This window comes from Corvus moneduloides, chromosome 1 (assembly GCF_009650955.1).
Source record: "Corvus moneduloides isolate bCorMon1 chromosome 1, bCorMon1.pri, whole genome shotgun sequence".
Classification (NCBI taxonomy): domain Eukaryota; kingdom Metazoa; phylum Chordata; class Aves; order Passeriformes; family Corvidae; genus Corvus; species Corvus moneduloides.
The window spans coordinates 79,318,810-79,339,341 of NC_045476.1; the positions used below are offsets into that span (position 1 = coordinate 79,318,810).

At 40.8% G+C, this 20,532-nt stretch overlaps 1 long non-coding RNA gene across 1 annotated transcript; it reads left to right on the top strand.

Annotated features, from left to right (window-relative positions):
- The first annotated feature begins 519 nt into the window (after nt 1-519).
- LOC116447781 lies at nt 520-19,313 on the top strand. Its single transcript, XR_004241693.1, has 3 exons — nt 520-647; nt 15,379-15,510; nt 19,182-19,313. It is a non-coding gene; the product is annotated as an uncharacterized LOC116447781 (long non-coding RNA).
- Nucleotides 19,314-20,532: the final 1,219 nt, after the last annotated feature.

Sequence of the window (20,532 nt, forward strand, 5' to 3'; positions counted from 1 at the left end):
CAGGAAAACTCTCAGTCAATGTCCATATGTGCGTGGGGCATATTTTTGCCTTCTGCTACTGGCATTGACCTGTTGATTCTGTCCCTGACTGGACATTGAAATGATGGTCATTGAAAGTTTCATCCTTCTCATAATAGGGCTGTGTACTTGTCCGAGCAGCAGGATAAAATAAAATAAGTCCTCTTTTAGGATGGATTGTTGCAGTGGTTGAGTCCACCACGGGATTGGTCAGAGAGCCTCAGGACCCCAAAACAGTGGAGGTCCGCTGGTGGGCAGTCTCAGGGGTCTAAGACCACCCTCTTTTACCCTTTTTAAGTCCCTGTTCTAGATAGTTCTCCTTTCCTTGATACCCTACTGGTTCCCGGGTCCCTTGTTCCATCCCTCGCCTTCCCCACTGGTCACTGCCCTGTCACCCCATGTCCTCTCCACCCCCTGGCCCCCAAATGATAGGTTCCGATGTTCTGCCCTCCCCTGGTGCCGATCTGGATAAAACCCCGGACCCCACAGTGTTCTGGGTTCTTTGTTCCTGGGTTCCTTTGAACGGGGACCCCAATAAACCCCTCGGAACTCCATACAAAGGACCCCTCCCGCCTCTTTGTCCCTGGCGGTGCTGCAGGAGCTGTCCACCTCTGTGTGTGTGAGTGGCTGTGAGTATCCACCTACTCTGGTGTGTCAGAGTGTGTCCGAGCGCGTTCGCGCGCACCCCCCGGGAGCGGATCTGGTGGGACGCGATCGGGATGGACGCGACGCTCTTTCCACCCCCCCGCTCGCGCATCGCGTCAATGGATTTTGATGTTAACCCGTAGAAAGGGGGGGTAAGGTGAGGGAGTGGGCAGAGCTGTGGATCGCTCAAGCAATTATCCTCTGTCTGTGTAACTGTGTGTGTATACAGGTATACGCATGTAGGCATTCGTTCTGTCATTCCGCCTTTTTTTTTTTCCTGTAAGGGGAAAAAACCTTCCAATGTGTCTCCCTTGTTAGGAAGAGCTGCTTCTGCCCTGTCAATCCAAGAGCTGGGTGTCTGCAAATATAGGGGACTGAGAGAGAGCTACTTTACATTTTAGGGATGAGAAACAGTAAGCACTAACTTGTAAGTTACGCTCCTAGAGGGACTAACCTCTGTAACTGCTCCAGTGAATCACACAGCCTTTTAGGGTCCTGGCTCTTTAAAAAGCTGGACCTCTATCTACAAGCACGGCTTTTGTTGTGTTTTCTGGGTCAGTTTTAGGTGCTGAGCCATTTGTGCTTTCTCAGGAGTTGTCCCATAAAAGCCAGGAAATTACATGGCCCCTGGGCCAGTCCTTCTGAACCTCATATTAATTCATGCAAGGGAGGAAAGTAGGAGAAATAATAGGGTACAAGATAGTGATGTGGGCACTGCCTTTGGCAAAAACATCTTCAGTAGGTTTGGTGTGCAATTTCTTCTCATTTTTTCTCTTGCTGAATTTATTCCATTGTTGGAGTGCTTTCAAATTAAAAGAGAAAAAAAAAAGAAATCTTTGATTCATATCTGATTTAATTTGAGCTTTGTCAGTGATGGATGCATTGAAATATTCCTGTCAGAGTGAGCAAGAGTGAGGTATTTCTATTAGAAGCATGGCATACAGCCTCCTAAAGAAACACAGACCTTGCATCTTGAGTTTCAGAGCTGCTCAACCAACAGTAAGACTGGACACGAATTTTTCCATCAGCTAGGAACTGTAAAATGAGGTAAAAAGTGGAAAGAAAATGTTCAGCCTCTGACAAACCAAGATTGTATAGATTGAGAATATTACAATAACCTTTCCCCACTTTATGTTGCTACTTTTTTTCTCTCACAATAGAAAAAAGAGATCAAATTTAGAATATTTCAGAGGTTCCTGGATATGGCCCTTTGCAACTTACGTATTGTGAACAGGATTCCAGATCTACAGGTAGGGCAAATTGAAACAATTACTCTGAAATCAAAATCTCTGACAAAAACTGAAGTCAACTGAATTACACTGATGAACCCAAGCTGAAGATATGGCCTGAGGCTTTGTTGGACATTTAAAAATCTACTTGCTAAACTAAACTTTCTTTTTTAGTTTTTGTTTTGGTATTTTTGTTTGTTTGTGTTTCTTGTTTGGCTGGTTGGTTGTTGGTTTGGTTTTTTTGTTGTTTCTTTTGGTTTTCGTTGTTGTTGGTTTGGTTTGGTTTGGTTTTGGTTTTGTTTCTTTTTCCTACTTACAAAAATTTTTTTTTTTGTTTCACAGTAGTTACTCACCAAAAATACAAATCAAACATTGTCCATTCTGGATTTACTTATCCACACACCAGGACAGCAAGTTAATTGCAAGAGTTCCCTGTGGGGAACAGTGAACTTAAATATGCCTGATGTTTATTGTTTAGGCAGCAGAGTGAAGAAAGGCACGAGTCCTGAAGAAAGGCACAAGAGTGGAGTTGGGAATGAAAAAGGATATAAAAAATTCTCCCTGTCACGGGCCAATTGATTTTGTAAATAATTGCCTTGCCCCTCTGTGAGGGTCAGAGGCAGGAAGGAATTTAAAGACTGTTCATTTCTCTATGGTAGGATCCACAGAGTGATTCTGCAGTTTTAGTGCTTTTTAGTGGAAACGTCACTTAGGCATAGCTCATAAGTGGTCTTTTTCTCCTAAAATGCCATGCAAGGGTCCCAGGTCTAAAATCTTTATTCTCATTGATGCTTGCAGGTGCTCCAGCCTTGGAAATACCTAAAGAATTTAGAAGCCAAAATTCCTGCCAGTAAAATTTGCATTTGATCTGCAGCCTGTGCATAAGTATTTTGGACTTGAGATCACTGAGAGGTCTGGCACTTTACTTGGGCCTCTTTACCTGGTTAGTTCTTGTCATCTGGAAAGCACAGGGCTTTGATTTCACAGATGCTCTCAAAAACAGGCATAAAACATAGGCAACAGAACGAGAGCACCATGTCCTTTTAGACAATGGCATGCCAAGTAGCACAGTGTGCTTGAATGCCAAAGTCCAACTTTCAGCTTCTCCCAGCACCTGCGGGGATTTGAACTCAGCAGAATAATCCTGCTGGTAGAAGCATGATTCTATAGAAGCAAAGCTCTCTGTCTGTCCCACCAATGTCCTTCAGTGTGGTATGGAGAAATAACTGTCTACTGAATGTGAGACAGTACCAGCCCTAGGGACCAGCACACTTGGCACCACAGAGGAGCTTTTTCCCAGTTTCTGTGAGATGGAATTTATATTGAGCAGTCAGTGCAGCAAGGCCTGGAAAGTCATGGGATCTCCTGCTTTCCCCCTTCCTTTCTGTTAAATACCTAGTTATTCCATGCAAGGATGGATGTACAAGACTCTCACGCTCTTGTACACATTGAATGGTCTGTGTTCTAGCTGCTAGGGCTCTGTGGATAAGATGGGTAGTCCAATATCTTCAGCCAGAAGGTGGACGTTAGCTCTGTCCTTCATCTTCTGGACACCAGCTGTGGAGCAGTTGGGATGCAGTAATTATATTCAAATCTTCAATTAAGCTCAGCATGTGAGACAGGTGAATCTTACTATAGATGTGAAGAGCACAGTCTGAATGTTGGGATGCTCCTGACGTATTTGAGATGTGTCTTGCTGCAGATACCTATGGGTCTGTATCAATAATAAATTACATACATTTGAGCTGTAGCTAGATGTAGGGATATGTGGAAAATAAATAGGTATTTTCAAGATTTCTGAAAAGACTTTGAAAGCCTAAAGCGATGCTTGGCAGCAGATGTCATTTCATAAATCTCTTCTTTACTGTATCTCAGATCTTGAGCTGTACCCAAATTATTGTCCTGAACAGGAGGTATATCTCACTTCTACAATGCCAAGTTAGGAAGTAATGATCATTTACTTTCTTACTGGTATCAAAGCAGGGAGAGCTGGCGCCCCGTTTTTCTAGTAGGCAGTCAGTAATGGAGTGGCCACCGGTGCTGATGGTAGAGGAGAGTTTAACTATGATACAAGCAGAGAGGAGATTTGCTAACAGACAGTAGGAAGGCCTGTACCTTTTTAAAAAACCTTTGGGATTTGTGTTTGCGTGATTACCTCTGCATCCACAGGGGTGTAACATCTAAGATGTTGCGTAAGAAACCTTCATCATTACCCAGCAGTCTGTAACATCAAATATCAAGAGGCTTTCAATAAAACTAGTGAAGTTGATAACACGCAAGGCCCAAACTCTTCTCCTTCTGTGCACTTAGTGCTTTCCTGTCTGCTGCCCTTTGCATTGCATCGGAATCAGAACATCACAGCCTTAACTTACTCCCTGCCTCAGGCTGCTGAGATCCCAACTTACAGAGCCAGCAGGGAATCATTTTGCCTCCTCTGTGCAGAGCAGTCTCCAATGAAGGAATGTTCCACTGCTTTTGGTCCTATGCCACAGCTGAGCTGCTCTGTGGGGACACCTCTGGAACTGTGTGTGATGACAGCAGACATCCTGCCTGCCCATGTGCTTATTCCAGGAATAGCAGTAACAATAGCCTGTGAGAATTTGTGTGATAAAGTGGAATTTGAGTGTGCACTGTAGGGTGGTGGAGAGATTTTGCTGCTGAAATTATTAAAGGATCTCACCCTGTGTATCTTCGTTTCTTGTCTTTAATTGATGGAAAGTGGCATTTCTGTGGCTCATCAGCACTGTGAAAATGAGCAGCCTCAATGCTCAGTGAGACTGGTAATAAGACAGAAGTACCTAAGATATACAGAGCATTGCATCACTGAGTACATTTGGCCTCTTCTATTGATCATTATATAACCAGGCATTTCCAGTGTGTCTTCATAAGTTATACAACGAGCACTTTTTGAAAAGAATATTGTATTGGTCAGTTACAGGTTTTCTTTGTATTTTCCTTTGTTCAAGATTTAAACAGAATCTGAAATTATCAAGGAGAATCGATGCTGCTCTGCAACAGCTGTGACTGCCCATATACTGTACCCTCTTGTTTTCTCCCCACACTTTTATTCCATGTCTGAATATGAATTTACATGACAAATAGTAATGGTGCATTGCAAGCTGCTATAGTCTGTTGTGTAAATGATTGACATTTCAAATACATTTATAATTTAATTTCTAAATACTTACTCAAAGGACTATAATGGCTCTATTCTAATTTATCTTATATTCAATCCAATTTTTGTAACATTTATTAATTCCTTTTATTTCTGATTCAGAAGTATAACATGCCAATTAGAAACAGATTAAAAAGCCTATTTACTCCAAACCATTTCATGCTATCAAGTAAATAAAACATTGTAAAAAAAATTTCCTGATTATGCATAGTGAAATAAACCTGCTTACAATTACATATTTCTGTAGTAGACCATAATATTTAGCACATTGTCAGCTGGATTAATCTCTCATGTGCTTCAACTGTGTATTTACATTCATTTATGAAACTCAAAACCTTTCTCAGGTGTTTCTGCCTTAGCTTCCCACAGGCTTTCTAGAAACACAGAGCAGCTGTAACTTGTGCTGTCAGACTCCTGGTAAGGAAATGTGATGAACAGCAACTTCTGGCTTTTCTGGAAAGAAACTTGCTCGCTGTAGCTTGCATGGACTTTTTCCCATCCTCCATTCAGATAAAGAGCTCTCAGCATATTAAATAGTGTAGATTTCTTGGTTTCAGTAACATCCATAAGTCCCTGCCACCAGTCAGAGTTCCGTATCTTGTTTCCGTCCCTCCTCCCTGTATTGCAAAGGGATAAATGGTTCTTTGCTTTCACCAGAGAACAATACCAGAAGATGTATTCCTTTAAATCATCCTCATGTTTTGCTAAGCCAGCAGGTGGGAAACTGGAGAACTCTTGTAGTATTGGTTAATTTACAGCAGCCCTATGGATGATCCAGTGAACTTACACGTGTCTGGGAACATGTTCTGTTCTAACTTCCAGCAGCCAAACTCCAGCAGAGGGTTCCAGACATCTCTGTTTCCACACCCAGGGATGCATGTTTTGCTAGGATCTAGGGAGCTTGGGGTAGTTCTCTTTAGCACGACTCCAGGATTAGGACTCCATTTTTGCTAAAGTCATGAGAAGAAATTATTGCAGCCATTCCTTTCCCCCATAGCACAATGATTCTTGGCAAATGCTACCTTTTCAATGTGAGCTGAGGCATGGAAAGTGAGGCCTATGTACTCTGTCATGGGATTCTATTGCATATCAAGGCTTATACTGAGAAAGTATGAACATGCACACTTGTAGAACAGGCATGATCCTTTCCAGAGAAAGAAAGGAGCGTGTTTAGATAAATGATTTTGACTGCTAGCTGCTTTCTGCAAAAAGAAACCTCTGTGGTTTGGACCACCTGGATCAGAGGCTTCTCTCATGACTCCACAGGATCACCCAACCAGTCCACATCTTCTGTTATTACACGCGGTAGGATAGCAACCAAGTGGAAACATGCATTGTTGTCGCAGTACAGGAATATGAAATAATGCAGAAGCATTGGGGAACCCTGTGACCCAAATCAACTCAACCAGAACCCATTAAATGATTTAATTTTTGTCCATCCATCTATTGATTGTACTTCTTGTGCAAGAACAGCAGTGACAGTAGCAGCGCTGAGAGTCTGAACAGAATTATTAAAAGACGCTGCTTGGCAAAGTGAATGGATGTGTGATAGGAAGGACTTAAAACAATAAATCTTTGACAACGCTGATTCAGTCTTTGTGAAATGACTAACTGATTGCCAGAGACTTTTAATGTCAAAACATCAGATTGTGCAGGTACCTGAGAATAAGCACGCATTGTAATACTGGTGTCTTTTATTTTTTCTTGGCAGTAAAGAAATGCTTTCAGGTGTTACAAAAGAGGACGTGTGATATGAAAAATGGGAATTACACAGACTACAGCTCAAAGGGGAATGCTAATGTGGTATTACGGGAATGATGATATACTCCTTGTGCATTTGTGGTGCAGTGGCTTTCTATACCCAGGTAGAGATGGCTAATTTATCTCTCTAACACATGACCTATATCAATGGCAAAACAGCCTGCTAGCCACTGAGGTTGCTTCATAAAAGGACACAAATCACTTTTCAGGAGTTTGAGGCCTGGAAGGTACTTAGCTGTGGCTGTGGATGCCTTTACTTTTGTCTTGCAGGCTTTCTGGAGCATGAGGGCACAAGAGAGTGAGTTTGCCCCCTCCTGGTTTGCTAGCGGCATCATAGGGTTTGCAGATACGGTTCAACTACCTGTAAGTTAAGCCTGGCTGGTAGGCAGAAGCAATGAGGTGAATAAAGCACATTCTTGTTCCTTATTTCAGTCTAGACATGTAGAACAGTAACATGGCTGTCTTCATGATTCAGAGCGTGGGTGAAGAGCAAAAAGGAATAGACAGAAAATTTAAACTGGTTGGAGTCACTGTGCGCCACCAGGGCAGCCCAGCTGGCACAAACCAAAGCTCAAATCCCCCAGTTATCCTACAGGCAGGTCAGGGGCTGGCACGACTGGCCCACAGGGCACTTTGTCATGGCCCTGAGATCACTGTCACCCTGGCTGCTGGCCCTGCCTGCCTGCATGGTTCCTCCCCCAGCTCTGCCCATGGGCCATGAGTCACTGTGCTACCCAGCCTGAGGTTCCTTGTCCTGGTCACTATCCCCAGGTGCCTAGGCAGTGCCTGGGGGTGCCCTGGCAGGAAAGACAGTGCCTGTGCTGTGGTGCCCCTCAGCTGCTCACTTGCACTGCTCCTGCTGCTTCTTGGCACAATTGTTGGCGCAGTTTCATCCTCAACCAGCAGCAGGACATGGGTGAAACATCAGACCTGGCTGCTGCAAACTGTGGGGACTGGGACCTTGGGGCTATAAACTATGTGCTGACAGATGCTGCAGCCCTAAGACTACTGACCTCAAGAGCTCAGGTGTCTAAAAGGTATTCAAGAGTCCTCTAGAAATATTGCAAAGCAGGTTTGCAAAAGGAAGAAGAGAAATGAGCTGAAAGCTAATTTCCAGCTTTTGTTAGGCTATAAACAGGGGAATAAAACCAATCACGTTACTGTACAATGTGCCTTTGTCCTTAATGCTCTGTACCAATACATAAGAAACGTGTACTGTGGTGTCTTTGAGATGGATTCTTTGTACTACACATTAATGAATTTCAGTGCAGGCTTAGTGCTAGAGGCAGCCTGAGAATTAGAAATGGGAGTGGGGAAGTCCAAGAAGGCATGGGGCAAGAGAGGGAAGCAATTTGGAAAAGGGTGAGGTGGTATCTAGTTTTCCAAAGAGTCTCTTCATCAAGCTGGGAAAGACAGAGCAGTAAGGGTAAAATATAGTGAATACCAGTAGTAAATTAACAGGATACTTTATGAGCATACTTGGGCTTTTTCTTCTGCCAGCTTTCACTGCTCCTTAGTAGACAGACTGAAGAATACAAGGCTGTCTGTTTCTGTGGGACCATGGAGGGTCCGCTTACATCCTGATTTACTACCAGCATTTTGAGGAAAATTGCCAGCTGCCTTCCTCAGAGGTAGAGAAGACGAGCAGAGCAAAGAGACAAAGTTCACAGCTGACAGAGTGTCTCTCTGAACATCAGTCAGTAGCAATGCCAGTGCAGTCTTGATTGGACTTTAATTGTCAGTCCTTAGCCTGCTCTTTTTCTGACACTGGGAAAACTGCAAGACAGACTTCTCTTTCCTTACATACTGCAGTAGCAGAGATAAAGGAAGGACCTTGTTCTTCCCTTTTTTTGGATGCCTTTTACCATATTCCAGAAAAGATTGACAGAACAGCCACAGACCCTTCCCTTCTCAGTACCATCCCTGCTGTACTGGATCCTGCTCAGTAAGGATCATCTCTCTTGACCCTGACTAGGCTGATATTCCATTTCTACCAAGAGGAAGTCCCATGTGTTTAGAGTACATTTTAATGTGCAAGCCACAGTTACAGTACTTAAGAACTGATTGCAGCAAAGTTGCTTTTGCAAGAGGCTTGAAAGGTTTTGCACTGTATTTAGCATGCACAGTTGCCATGTAAAACATTTCTAGTGCTATTTTTATTCTTCTTTGGAAGTATGGCTTTACAAATTCCAATGCAGAAAGAAAATAAGTGCTTCTCCACAAGTTTTACTTCACCCTTTCCTTAACATCCTCTTTAAAAGTTGTATTTGTGTAAAAAAGAAATAAAATCAAGTGTTGTGCTCTCTCCAAGATAATGTGTAGTACTTATACATTACCTTAATAAAAATTTATTTAAGGAAATATACAGGAAAAAAAAAAGTCATTTGGCATAAGCTCCTTGCTCAGATGCTTTATTATCCACTCCCTCCACTGTCCATAAATAAGCCTTGCTGGCTAGCAACAGCTGGCTCTTGTTGCATTTGCAGTGTTTAAGGCTGGGCCCAGACATTGCAGATTCTGCTGAAAGCCCGGTAGTTAGGCTAAGGGTAAAAAATTCCTTTTTTTTTTTTTCATATCACAATACATAATAGGAAAACCTTTGTTAATGCAGGAAACAAATATGAAAATGAGAATTAAGACTGTTTAAAATGCAAGATTTAATGTGTCTCAGAGTTATTACTGCAGCTCCTGCTGAAATCAATAGCAAGATTTAGCCCTGACTATCTGCAGCATTCATGTTTGTTCAGATGCTGAAGTGGAGCTGTGCTTATTGCAAATTGTTCCTTTTATGCTCTGAAATCCAAGAAGATAAACTCTGTGACACAGTATAATATATGAATGTATTTTTTCTTCAGTTGTTGGGGGGCTTCAAAGCAGCACAATGCTGTGCTGTCTAATCTTTAAATTCTTGTTTTAATGAAAGTGGTTTTGCCCTTTCGAAGATGTGCTCTTTTTAAAAACACAGAAAAGAATCACAGCCATGATCTTATGCATATACACACAAATATATATATGTGTGCATACGTCTATATGTATATGAGAAGTATTGAATATGATAACAGACAATTTTAATACTTTTAAACTTGGTTTTCATTATATAAAAAATTCAATATTGTGATAATGAGTGTCATCTCTATTCTTTGTAAGATAAAAACTCACCATTTTACAGTGCTGAGTTCCTTTCTGGCAATTGCCTGTCATTTCGAGGAGATGAGAGTTTCTATCAAACTTTTTAAAATATGGTAACTAGTGTGCAATCTCTGTCTCAGAGGTAGCAAGCCTGACAATTAGGCTGTGGTACATTATGTGGAAAGGTTGATGGAGAAAAGGTGAACTTGTCTTGGTCTGCATCTGCAAAAGCTGAACCTTTGCATCCTGATTGAGTGAGCCCACAGTCACCCCTCAGAGAAAAGTATGCCATGCTCATGTAGCACACTCATGCCTAGCCCTTAGGAGGACCCTAGGTCCCGAAACGTAAAAAATTGAATCATTTAATAGAGAATGTATAACATGTTTTTCTGTCAAATGTCACTTTAGCATTTAGAAACATAGGGATGGCAGTCCCAGGTCAGATGGATGGTCTATCTTGTCTGGTTATGCAGAGAAAGCTCAAAAAGTCAGTAAAGCAAAAACACCCATGTCTGGAGAAGTCCCTCCTTGATTCCTTTTGCACTTACATGTATTTGCTCCTATTCCTTCCAAGATCCTCAGTGTGTGCTGGCTCCATCTGCTTACTGAAGGTAAACCAGCGCAGATCCTATGGATGGGACTGCAAGGTTGTCCTGGGTTGCAGTGTATTCTGTTACCATCCTCATGAGCTGTTGAAACCAGGTGGGGCAGTGTTTCCCTGCCTCCTCCCTCTGGACTATCTTCTGCTAATGAGCCCATCAGTGCCTGGCCTCATGACTCATCATCCCATTGTGAGATGCTCCACCCAGAGGGAGGAACCAAGCATTCCATCCTGGATATAATCTGAGATTCCGAACACCACAGACACCTTTCCACTGGATTCCCAGAGGACAGGAGCTACATAACCACCACTGGACCTTCTGAGGAAGAGCAGCCCCTTCTACGGGATCACTGCTTCAACAGAACCACATCCACCACTTCAGGAGGACTGCAGCCACCATCTTATGGGACTGCTACCACCACCCTGACTGACAGGGGTTCAGGTTGTATCCTGACTCTGTCAGTTTGAACCAGTGGTTTCTGCCTTGATTTTAATTTCCCTATTAAATTGTTGTTCTGACTTGGTGCCTCCCACTGGTTTGTTCTCATACTAGTACAGAGATGACAGCCTGTGCTGGCATGCATCCTAGAGTTGAGGGTTCTGGGGGTCTGCTTCCATGTCACAGGTTCTAGGAACCCAAGCATGGCCAGTAGATTTGACTCAAATTGACATTTTCAAGTAGTCTGTTGAGAGGCGATGCAGTTCACCAGCAAAGCAGTCCTGGTGCTTGGGCGATGGCTGGAGAGGAGGATGTGCTGGGCTCACAGATGCTGCAGACTCTGCTGTTTCACCTCATTGAAACTGCAGGCATTGTCTGTGGGAATGTGTAGTCCCTCCCTGCACCTCAATTTATTCTTGGTCTCCCTCGGCAATAAGTTCCACAGGTCACTTAAGTACTTTGATATCTGCAATTTATTTATGGTATATTCCTGAACCTGTCACTGAATATCACTTGGTTCCTCTTTTAAGGCCAATGAATAAGAAACCCTCATTCTTTGCTCCTACATTTTTTTTTTAATGCACTTATCTAGACCTTTCTGTAAGACTCCTCCAGTCTATTGAATTCATTGCCAGACTCCCAAAAATGTAAACTAAGTGAACTTTAGGGAACGGCTGAGTGGGGAATATTGTGAATAAAGGCTTCACATCAGCTTCAGACACTCACAGAAGTTTTTGTAAAACTAAACATGAACATAAAGGATGTTTAATAAGTTCCTTCTCCTTTTTTTCCTTCTCCACCTCCACTAAGAAGAACTTTGGGAGGAGAGAATAATTGAACAGCCAAAACCACCAAACACTGTTGCAGCTCAGAATATCACCTGCTGCCTGTGAAATTCTCTCTCAAAGCAGCTTCATTTCTCACCAGTTGGGAAGAAGCCAAAGTGATAGAATTTAGCAGTAATGCTAAAATATATCTCTATGTTCAAATAGTGAGAAACAGCAATATTTATGTCCTTAATGTAGCAGTATGTAACACATACACTAAATGAAAAGTGACATTTTGTTAAAAAAAAAGGGGGAGGGGAGGCGAAGAATTTTTTCTTATGGTTTCATGATCAGAATTGAGCTTTCTGCCTCTCTCTGCCCCGATCTGGCTAGCTTCTTATGCTCAGTCGTTTCACATCTCTCTGTCTCAGTTCCTCAGCCTACCCATCTCAGGCTGGCAGTGTGTGCTGTGGGAAAGTGTGGTAGCTTTAACGTGTGTATATATAAAGCCAGACTTTGACATTGAACTACCATAAAACAGTGTAATTGTCTGAATGGCCTGAGCAATTTCAAATCTTCAGGTGTTGAGTTTGATGCAAACAAACCACCAGGTTCTTGGTGAACTTCTTAATTATTTGGAGGTTCTTTTTTCTTCTGAGTTCCAAGGTTTTAAGGTGTGTTTTCTTCTTTTTTCAGACCTCTCCTCCCGAATGGTGAAGATGGGAAAAATACTTAAGAAAATCTGGGCTACCCCCAGATTTAGTTAAGGATGTAACATAAACCCCGTATATCATAATAAAATTGTGAGAATTTTGTAGACTGTGTACAATTAAAATCACTCTGAACTGTAGGAATTAAAAGAGTAGTGGCATTAAGAGAACAGTTATGAACAAGCATACCCTTGCTTTTCAGATGGTTTACCAACACTTAAAACTTATCATGAAGAAGGGGATGAGGATTACCTAGTTGAAGTTTTCACAGTGATTTTAAGAAAAATGTTATTTAACTTTTAGTCTTTATTATTTCATTATGAAGCCCTCCAAATCTCATCTAGTTTGATACTTCATTACAAACTCCAAATTCAGCCCAGCTTCAGTGAGAGGTTTATATACATTTCAAGTGCTATTAGTTAATTTGCTTTTAGCAAATAGTAGACACTTGGTTAAGAATATGCAATTAAGACTAAATCACAGGAATTGTGATTTGCAAGATATTTAGGTTGTTCTTTTTCATGTGTGTCTTTTGATTACACTCAACTAAACTAAATATTTTCTTCATATTTCTCTTTCAATGGAGATTTCAGCAAATATATTTTGGAAACAGAGAAAAAAAATTTGAAATAAGATATTCTCCCTGGGGTCTTAAAGTTGCCAAGTAAAACAAAAGCATTCTTGTCAATTCTGCCTCTGGTGGCAGGTTCTTCCAGCATCGTGTGGATCTCTGGATGTGGGACAGGCCAGCCTTGCTGACAGCAGTGTCACAAGCCAGGGATTCCCATTTTTCACAGTGCCTTTATTCACTGGGTCCTTGTCAGAACTAATGCTGTTATTTTAAAATATCTTTTTTAAGTATTCAGTGTTGCATCTTTCTCATCCCATGTTAAAAAAATGAAAAATAAAGCGAGGAAAAGCCTTTCTCAGCTAAAATGTCTGAGTTTTGTAGACTCTGAGGCCAGAATAGACCATTTGGAGGAGCTAGTCTGACCTCTTGCACAACACAAGGCAAAAAACCTCCACAAGTAAGTTCTGCATTAGGCCTATTATTTTTGCTTGAACTGTACCATACTCTCCACTCTCATTAGTGGTGTGTCTTCGTAATCTTTATAAGAAAGGCTTTTACACTAACAATGTTATTTATATAGGTTGCAAATCATCAGTATTTAGAGGCATATAAAATATGCTGCCAGTTTTGAACAATTTATAGTCCAACATTTCTTTGCCATGATGTCTGACATTCTCTGGACTCTTTTCTGCAGTGTAATACTTTTTATTTAATGAATAACATTTGGCAACAGACAGTCTCAATTTTTCCTCATGTTTCTTGCTTTTTTCCTTCTTTTTCCAAACTGTCTGGACTCATCTAGTGAGTCTTTTTGTCTTTTTTTCTTTTTTTCAGGAAGGGGTATGCTTTTTGTTCTTTCTTGCAGTTTTTTTGTTTTTTGTATTTTTTTTAATATATCTGTATATATTTGTATTATTTATAGGCTGTTTACCTCTTCCTTAACTTTTCAAGTTATCCTTTGCCTTTTAATAAGATTCACCTGGGACAATGAGCCAAACAACTCTGAGTTCTTTGACTGAAAAAGAGAAGAAAAGCTCAGCATTAGCTCTCCAGGCAGATTTCCTGGAGCTTGTCCAGTTCTAGCCTAAATTATCTTCATGAGACTATTGTTAGCAGTTGCACTGTTGCATTATGTATGATTCCTGACTGCTTCTAGTATGAGAAAACCACACTGTGTTTGGTTAGTGGTTTTCAATTCTATGCTAAGCTGTACAATTTGTTGGTGTTATTTAGGTTAATATGCTATTATTTTGCATATTTATAGCTCTCCCATTACATTTTTATTAATAATGATGTCATGTCTGGTAGAAAGGATCAATAAGTCTTCTGGTGTGTAATGTTTACATATTTATATTATTACAGTATAATAAGTCTCTTAGGCAGCTCCCTGCATTGGAATCACTTTGTAGATGTGTCTTTCAGGCAATTGTGTGCCAACAGTGGCTCCTCGAAAGTGTGCTTGAAAGCACGGAGATACACTGTACTGAGATGAGGTCTAGCCAGCCACTATTGTATAGGCATCAGAACAAGCAATCTTTCTTCAATGCCTGCATCAGAAAATAAATGGTGATATGTTACATCCATTTCCACTTCTCTTTTACCTATTGTGTTGCCTTTGTCCTTCCACAGGTGGTATTTTGTTTAGCATAATTCTGAAGATCATTTCTGCACTCTCTCTCACTCTCTCTCAGTCATGCCTTCTAGAGAAATATATTGAGCTTGACGATGTGTACAACATTCTTGGAGGAAACTTTCAGGCTCTTCCAAATAAAATTTCCCTTTCTACTCCCCAGATGCTTTATTTACTTCCCTTTGCACTGGCAGAAGGTTGATTTAGTTGGTGCTATACTCTGTAAAACAGCAGAAATACCAAGAAGAAAATAAAGGCTGTCCCTGCTAGTATGTAAACCACTTGCCTGCTCCTTTTGCACACCAGAAGGCTCCTCAGTGACCCCGACCCAGCAGCTGAAGCAAGGGGAACACGCCTGCAGCCGGCTGCTGTGACTGCGACCCTTTGGGCAGAAAGGTTTGCCTGACAGTCTCCCACTATGCTGCTGCTTCTTGCTAATAATAGTGATCACTGTAGTGTGAATGAGTTTCACTGACTAATTATATAGATCTAGATTGCATCCTGCTAATTCCTTAATGAGTGCAAGGAGCACTCTGTCTGTCCTGTTCACCTGCCTGGATGTTTGTGCAGGAGCATGTGAATGTGCAGTGGTGCATCCAAGTGTGCGGAGACTTTTCCTGTGGTGCTGGCTAGCTGAAAGTGGCTGGGAAAAGTTGGAGTCACCTCTTCTTCAATGGTTCTCTACCCTGTCCTTTCCCCACAGACACATCCTGACCCTCCTGACCCAAAGCAGAGCTTCCGAAATGAGAATCCAGCAGGAATGCTCTTTCAAGTTGTGGAGAGGATACACACTGGTACCCTGTGAAATCTGGACAGTGTCAAAAGTTCACACAAGGTAGGTGGCTGTTATTGCCAAATCAAGTATCAGAAAGTGAGGGGATATCACAGGAAGAGGACTGAGTTTGTAAAAAAGCCCAAACAAACCACTCAAATGTGACTGAAAAAAAAAGAAAATGAAAATAAGTTTTTTATATAATATTACAGAATAAGAAACAAGCCAATAAGGATAGCATTTCAAAAAATTTCTCTCTTGTTTTCCTTCCAAAGGCAACTTGGTGGCTCAAAAGAGGCTCCTGTTCCTCTGTGAAAATGCTCCAGTTTCATGATGTTTTTACCTCAAGGGAAGAAATGTTATACAGGGTGTTCTTACTCAGACTCCAGAGTAGGGGTGAAAAGCTGGAGCATGGACAATTTATCTAAACAGATAAATTCTCCTCTTTTCACTCGTCATTCTTTAAGTGTTTCCCCTTATTGCACTTAAATTTAATATCTCACAGCTTGAAAATTATAAAAATAAAAAATAATTTTTCCCCTTTGTGATTTTAAACACTTAGTGCTAGCAGTTTCTAGACTTTCCCCTATTCCCAGAAATTACTTTTTTCTTTTCTTTACCAAAGGTAGAAACTAATTTTTCTTCAAGAAAGACATGCCATAGCACAGTAGAGCCTGAACTTAGTTTGGTGATCTGGCCTATGGCAAACAGTGATTGACACAAAAGCAGACCAAAAAACCTCCACCACCAGCAAAACTCTATCAAGAATTGTACCTACAGATACATCAATGCCTCCTGGAGCAATAAACTAGGCACACACATGCATCTGCTCTCTCTGTCCTCTTACTCTTCTTCCTCCTAAAAATCATCCTTGAATCAAAACTGTGCCTTCTTGCAGGGACTTGCAGGAAGCCAGTGGTACAGAAAATCTCCAACAGGCCTGGGTGCCCATCCTCATCTAGTGAATGCTACTTCAGTGTCTGAGGTTGTTTTTCAATTTTGATTTAAATAAAAATCAAATTTACGCAATGATTTAAACACTCGTAGCTCTAGAGAGGAAAGCAGAGCACAAATAAACTATTGCTGCAGGCTTTTTTTTTAATGATGCATTGGTAATGAGTCAAACACTAGTAACTAGTGCAAAGATACAAAAAAATCTGGAATGTGGACTTGCATAGAGCTATCTATTCACAAACTCTGAGTTGGGTCTAAATTTAATTTCTCCCTTTCATTCCTGAAAACGACAATGGAGGTTTTAGTCATCTGGTTTGCTTCTTTCAAACTGTGTTGACATTTGCTGGTCCTCAGGATTTAGGCTTTGACTCTTCGCCATGGCACTTCAAAATGACACAGGTCCTTTGGTTTGGTGTTGGCACTGTTTCCATTATTTATTATTAGAAAAAGAGCTTTGTGTTTATGGCATTAGGCTATGGTTTAGCTGCCATTCCCCACCAATGTAATTTCAGGGTGTTGTGCACGTATTGTTTATGGAATGCTGTGGTTTCCTTCAGGCTACAAATACATAAAAACAGACTACAAATTTTTAGCTCCATTTGGTGCTGCTGAGGAACAAAGCAACTTATAATTTTTCTCTGCAACTTTCTGCTTTCAAGTACTGTACTATTAGTTTATTTTTCTGTTGTTAGTGTTATTCAGGTAGCACAGCACCTAGTATTCATAGCAGTGTCCCAAATATAAGGATCTTTACAGAGCAGTAGGTCACATTTGAATATTTGTCTGTGAATCTGGTCTTGAGTTTTAGCTTCACGAGAACTGCCAAAGCTGCAGCTTGTTTGCACGTTTGCTGAAGTTGCCAAATCCATAGGAATTCCATAGGAACCCTAAAGTCGTATGAGAACTTGAATAGAGAGTATTCTTCCAGTACCTTACCATGTGTGTGTTTGAAGTCTCTGTTTAAGCATTTTCAGTACATATTCCTATTATGACTAGTGTGCTTCACTCACGGAAAACCTACATGTAAGCAGTGAAAACAAACTTAAGTGGATGAAAATAATACATATTGTTTTGCATTCAAATGGTCAAAGAGAAAGCAAAAAGCCTTAGATTATGAATAGAGATGAAAACCTCTGTTCTCTCCATTCTCTATGGTTCAGAAGTACTCTTGCAATGCTCAGGAGATATGTACAAGTGAGCAGAGGTATCAGAGGCACATACAGAGCCAGCTTCTTATTCTGATGAGGCCAAATGTCATTCTTCTGTATTGAAACTCTGAGACTGGCTATAAAAACAGCAGAAATTGATTCTGTTCTTATTTTGTTTGTGGACCATAAGAGAAGCTTATGGAAATGTCAAGTTCAGATCACTGAAAAATGAAATCCTCTCTTTATTCTAATTTTGGCCTCATCCACACACTTTTACTCTGCCTATATCTCCATTTATATGGAAATTTTTCTCCTCATATTGCCATAAAGTGGAATTCAAAATAAAAAAGATGTCTAGAATGCCATTTAAAAACTCATGCGCTGAAAATGCATACACAAATCCCCACCTTTTTAACATCCTAATTGAACCTCACAGATAGTAAGCTAGGTACCTTATTCTCAAAAATTCTGTTTACATGTCTGATTCTCCTATCTTTTGCACCAGATCTATTTTGCTTTGTCTCAGTAGTAGTGATTAGGATATGACTGATGTTATAGAAATTGTAAGTCAAGCACATAAATACCTGCCTTGGAAAGCCATTGTAGCAGCTGTGTGTTAAAATTAGGAACACAAGTACTGTGACATTTTTTGTGTGAGCAATTGGAAGACTGACCTTTTATGAATGTGAGTCTCAGGTTAGACCATCACCTCCATCCTGCTTGTGAGACAGAGGTTACATTAAAATATATTTATGAATGTCTTTAAATACTTGCTTTTCTCATCCTTCTTACTGTTGCCAAATCCTGCTGTACTCAGCTGTCCGTCACAATCACTGCAGACTGGTATCTCAGTGCAATTTTGGGATTTGTATTCCCAAAGGCTCATCCTCTTGGGCCTCCAGGGCTGTACTGGAAAGGATGTGCTGCAGTCTGCACCACAGTGTTAACACAGCTTACTGGTGTCCCATTTATCCTAATCAAGGCCCCCATCGTAATTATTTTCACACTGGGACATTTGAATAAAATTGCAATTTTTTTTCAGAGATACGTCCTGGCTTAGTCTTCTCCTCTAAGTCTTGCTTTTAAGCTGGTCTTCTTCAAACTTTGTTACCTGTAAAAATAATACAAATAGTTAATTATTTTTAATAGTGTAAGCACATATATACTATACACTATATATATAGGCACATCTATATATTTATCTATTATACATAGAATATATGTAGTTGCTGGTCCAAGTGGTTGTTTGCTGCATGGTCAAGAATTTGGTTGAAAGCAAAGCAACACAATACCTTGAATGATATAATTTCATCCTACTGTTCCAGAAACACTTCAAGATTATAATTCCTGATATCCTTTTTTCTCTTTTGGGGGTGGGTTGGGGTTGGGTATCTTACTATACTGTATGCCATGAAATGCCACCTGATTTATCCAGATAAGTACAGCTGGGGGGGTCAGGGTATTTCACAGGAAGATATTTAACAAAAATATCTTTGAACGTAACAGGAGGAGACAATCTCATGAAGTTCATAGAACTTTAGTTCTTTTTCTTTTTTTTTCTTTCTTTTTTTTTTTTTGTTTTGTTTTGTTTTAACAGGACCCAGTTGTATTAAACTACATTTTTGATTTTAGAGAAACAGAGGCATTTTCTGATGGATGTCACAGTGGGCTATGACTAAAACATCCTGCATGGGTGCTGAACTCTTCCTTCACCTTTCTCAATCACCAGAAAACAAATTGGAAAAGTGGAAGTAGCAAGGTCAGGTCAGGTGAGTGCATACTTAAACATTTCAGAGGGTGCAGTGTGCAGAGCAGTGATCTGCTCTCATGTTCCATTAATTCAGAGACAGCTGCCATTTATCTTTTGATGGAAGCTAGAGGTTGAAATGCTTGACACAACATATCAAGGCTAATATGGAAAGATCAGACCAGTGTGGGCCTAGTTCTGTAAAAGTGAGTTACTGTGCAAAGAGGTTTCATAATTCCCCTACTGACATTTAACAGAGAACTTTGACCACGTTTCTGCAAATACAAACTGCCCAGCTATTGTGAAAAAAGAAGAGTCCAAGGATTGCATGAGGAATTAACCACATAATTTCTGTTAGAGAAATTGCATGGCTAAATCCTTATGAAGCTTCTTAAATGCTTTAGAGCTACATGTCCACAAAAGAGTCTTAAAGACAGCTTTTGAAATGCTGGCAGGTAGGCAAAAAGTTAAATAACTAGGGAAGCACTGCTTTTTGGCTCTGGAAAAACTGACTGCAAGATGACAACTCAGACATACCTGCTTCTTTAGTTGTCAAAGTATTAGCATATGCAAGTCAATTTGGTGGGAAATACCATTAAAAAGATAAAAGAGAGCAAAATCAAAAACAATTTCAGTAAGACTCGCTCAACAGTGCTGTAGATTACAAGAAATAAAAGTGCTTTCTACAAAAACCAAAGTGTGTGTGGGGGGGGTTGACAGCAAGACGCAAAAGCAAACCTCTAAAAGTCACATTTAATACAAGAAACGACACCATATGCAACAGAAATAGCAGAGAAAATCAGCGCAGCACGGTGCTGACTCAAGAGAGATCTTACATGTGGAAAGGGGTTTAGCAGCAAATCTGCTGGGGGTTGTACAACCAAGTCTCATACCCCTCCCCTGTTAAGAATGAAAAGGACTTTCCACCATCTCTCACAATTTGGATGGGACTATTCAGGGTACTGGGTCCAGGCACGTTCTTCTTGATTCTGGATACTTAAACTTCAGAGATGACAGTGTTGTGACAGACATTATCCTCACTGACAACCTCTGCCCTTCTAGTTACAGTGGTTTGCATATTACCTTTCATGATGTGTATGAACAGATGATATCAACAACTTGGAAAAGAGGTGTTGGGAAGATATGTGTGTGCCTTTGCACAGTTCATGCATAATGCTGCACAGGCCAAAGCACCACCCTGTTTCATGGAGGAAAGCTCCAGAGACCATCTGGTTT